Below are 4,245 nucleotides of genomic sequence, written 5' to 3'. Positions count from 1 at the left end.
TTAGACTGTGAACCCGTACTCATGAAGAAAGCATTGGCCGTATTCGCCATTGATTGAAGAAGAATCAAAAGAAAATAGGAGAAAATTGATAAAACAGTGAAAATCAGAGTAAACTTGGAGAGGAAGATTATGTGTTCTAGAGTCGACAAAGGATAATACAAAGAACAGAAATAATCAAATTAAAATTTGATTCCTGCTCTGATACCAATTGTTGGATCGAATAACAAAATTCTTGGTACTAAAACTTACTTGAATGATCGGTTTGACAGTAGTAGAGCAGCGGAAACAATATCAATCAAACAGGTAGAAACAGYAAGAACACAATGAAGAACAAATAAHGAACACAAAGAGAATTGCTTCAAATGATTTTCAATTGATTGAAAATGTCGACGATTACAAATATGGAAGCACACTAAATACAAAGGCCTACACTGCTATTTATACAAGCAAATAACCATTTCCAGACACGACCTAAAGCAATTAAATCTAAGCCGTTCATCTAAAACAGATTACAGACAAGATCACGTGCAAGACATGAGCAACTGAAAGACCTAAGCAAAACTAGCTAAAGATAATCTACACAGAAGACTAGCTGCAGACCCTCTGTGAAACATCACAGAGGTTCTGCTGGATATGACTTGAAGCGTATGCAGCAGAGGAACATCTTCGAGAACCTCTGTGAGACACGACAGAGGTTCTGTCGTCTTTGTCTTGTAACATTGTCTTAGCAGAGGACAAGTTTCCATAACCTCTGTGGATGAAGACAGAGGTTCTGTCACTTTAACCTTGTACAATAGAGCTTCTTCTGTTGATTGTCCTCTGAGGTCTTCTGTAACAGATCAGCTTCTGTCAACACTTGCTGTTTTACTTTTTCTATACTTTTACATTAAAGGAATGAGAGCTAACAATGGTGGATTCAAAAATGGCTACATGATTGAAGTGCATAAGAGGTTGGTCCAAAGACTACCAAATTTTGATAAGGAAGTTATCCCTGACATCGACTCTCGGATAAAATATCTTAAAAACAAATATAATCTACTTTCTGAAATGTTGATGCAAAGTGGGTGTCAATGGGATGACGTGGAGCATAAAATGGAGAAGCAATGGTATGATGATTGGTGCAAGGTTAGATCATGAAACTAATACTTTTATTAAATTTATTTTTTTTGTTCTCATAATATCGTTTTTTTTGTTTTTGTAGACTCATAAGAATGCAACTGGGTTGGGTGGAACTTCAAATTTCCATATTTGCGAAAATTGGACTTAGTGTAGGGTAGAGATAGAGCGACGAGGCTAAAAGCTGAGGATATATCACAAGCATGTGAGGATAGTAGTAACAACAAGAATGTGTTTTTGTGTTCTTCCAATAGTGAAGGTGAACAAGAAGCAAATGCAAAAGGATCTCCTAATTCATCAACCACTATCAAATCAAAGAAGCGGCAAAGACTTTCACCTAGAAGGGAAATTTACAAGAGGTTAGATGAATTTAATTTCAAGTTTGAATCTATTTGTGGTCAAACGATGTCATAATATGCTGCTACTGCTAACATTTTGACCGATGCTACGAAATCCGATTCTGTAAGTGATGAGAAGATGCAAGAAGTCATGAATGAACTTCTTAGTTTTGTAATATCTACTGGTGATGTTGGTAAAGATCTTGAGATTTGCTAAAATGAACCCACCAAAGTTAAAGTCTTGTTTACGTTGCCAACTCACATAAGAAGATCACACGTGCTTGAGTTTTTGTATCCTGTTAATGAATGGATTTGGACCTTAAACATAATCTTTTGGTATGCATTTTGAAGTTGGTAGGCTATGTAAGCTTTTTTTTTGGAATTGTATTGTATTTTTGAAGTCGGTTGAAACATCAAAATATATTGTATTGGATGAAACATGCTTTGTATTGTGTTTTTTGAAGTTATGTTTAAATGATATTGTATTTTTGAAGTCGGTTGAAACATCGAAATGTATTGTATTGGATGAAACATGTTTTGTATTGTGTTTTTTGAAGTTATGTTTAAATGATATTGTATTTTTGAAGTCGGTTGAAACATCGAAATGTATTGTATGGTATTTTGAAGTTGGATAAAACATACTTTGTATTGTGTTTTTTGAAGTTATGTTTAAATGATAAAATGGTAGTACAATGCTATAAAACAAAATTTCAGTTATTATATATGCTAAGCAACCAAACAACATCTATGATAATGATAATGATTTCCCAGGATTAACCAAACAGCATCAATGCAGTATTCATTCTCATGTTTGAACCAAACATGCCCTTATATTAGAGAACTGATGGTCAAAAACCGGCTCGGGACGGGACTCAACAGTGCCGGTCATAACCGGTTCCGGTCGAAAATACTAAGCCTAGTTAAGCATTCTTATAACCGGTTATGGTTATGGTTATCCGGTCCCGACCAAAAAAATATATTTTTTAATTTTTTTCATGATAGATTTTTTTAATACATTATAAAATTTGTAATGGAGTCACTCAGATACACTTTAAAAATACAAGTAGAAGTCACAAAAATATAGCGAGAAACCGAGAATTGTAAACGTTTTTTTTGCGTTTTTTGCGTTTTATAAGTTGGTATGTAAATCCTTCAACCATGACATTTATCTATAAGGTTTAGAAGGCAAAAAAGACCAAAAAAGGGTCATAAAACAACTATATTTAAAATAAAAAAAACCGGGTGGGCCGGTCCGGTCCTGGTCCATGTCGGGCAGGTCCCTCGAAACCCTCCAAAACCATAACCGGTAGGTGGTCCTATAACCGGTCCTTACCGGTCTCGGGCCAGACCGGTTTGGCCATCACTATATTAGAGCCCGTATTTGGGCATGACCGGTTATGAAAATATTGGAATTGGTTGGACAAGGACGCTCTGTCGATGGCCTAATCGACGACACATCAATCAATATCGAGATGAAAGCAATATTGTTAGTTAAAAGAAAAATACCAGATTCTTTAAAATGAAAAGAGTTAAGAGATACTTTTAAAATCCTTAAAATTGGAGAACAGTTCAAAAATGATTACAACGAGGGAGAAATATTATTTAATATATTTCTATTAATAGGAAATTTTGAAAAATAATATTTTAATAATATAATCAGTGTTCTAATTTTCAAAATAGAGACTTTGTTGGAGTTGAATGTATTTTTGTTTTAGAACTTTTGAAATTTCATTCATCGTTTTTGAGAATCCGTTAAAGATGTTCTTACTCCCATGTTCCAAATAGAGATGGCCAAAATGGGTCCGTCCCGGCATGGGACAGGCTTAGGAGTGGTTATGGACCGACGGTCCAGGATCGTTTATGTTTTTTTTTAATGAAAATTCAAGGTCCAGGCCGAGAACGATTGCAGGATCGGGACCGGTTATATATATGTCCACTATTTTTTTAAAAATTAAGTTTTTCAAGATTTCTACAAAATACTCTCAAGGCTTTTTTTTTACCAAATACTTCGAGTGTTTTTTTTAAGTTTTTCAAATTCTTTTTGGAAGTTTTGTTTTTAAATGTTCCAATACCCAAATTCAAAATCGTAATTATGGAAACACTTATAACATTTTTATGTGAAATATTTTTAAAAAAGATTTAAAACGTATTTGAATGATCCAATTAGAGATTTTAAAGTGTATTTCAATGAGATATTATATACAAAGAAAATGAAATTTTCAAAAAAAGATCTTCTATACGTTTAAAATTTAATTTTGGGAAAAAAAGGTTTGAGATTACAGGTTCTAGGGACGAACCAGATTTGTGCATGGAGAACAGGTCAAATGTTTTTGGTCGAAAACGGGATCGGCATCTCTGGTTCCAACTAGGACTGTAAACGAACCAAACGAACACGAACATAGGCTTGTTCATGTTCGTTCGTTTAGCTTAACCAAACAAACTAACAAACACGAACGGTAAACGAACGAAAATAATTGAGTTCGTGTTCGTTCGTTTACAAATCAGGTGTGCTCGTGTTCGTTTATGTTTGTTCGTTAACAAGTTAAACGAGCGTAAATGAACGAACATAAACAAACAATGCTAAGCGAACAGGCCTAAACGAACATAAACGAACATGCCTAAGGGTGCGTTTGGTGCGCAGACAGGACAGGACAGGACAGGGTAGGACAGGACAGGACAGGACAGGACAGGACAGCTGTTCAGCGTTTGGTAAGACAGGACAGGACAGGACAGAACTGGTTAAAATGACCAATTTACCCCCAATGAGCAATCAGAAACAGCAAACATGAAT

The sequence above is a fragment of the Cynara cardunculus genome (genome assembly GCF_001531365.2).
Source record: "Cynara cardunculus var. scolymus isolate 2C chromosome LG 1, CcrdV1, whole genome shotgun sequence".
NCBI lineage: Eukaryota > Viridiplantae > Streptophyta > Magnoliopsida > Asterales > Asteraceae > Cynara > Cynara cardunculus.
The sequence above is the reverse complement of the archived record's forward strand: the minus strand, read 5'-3'. Positions refer to the sequence as shown.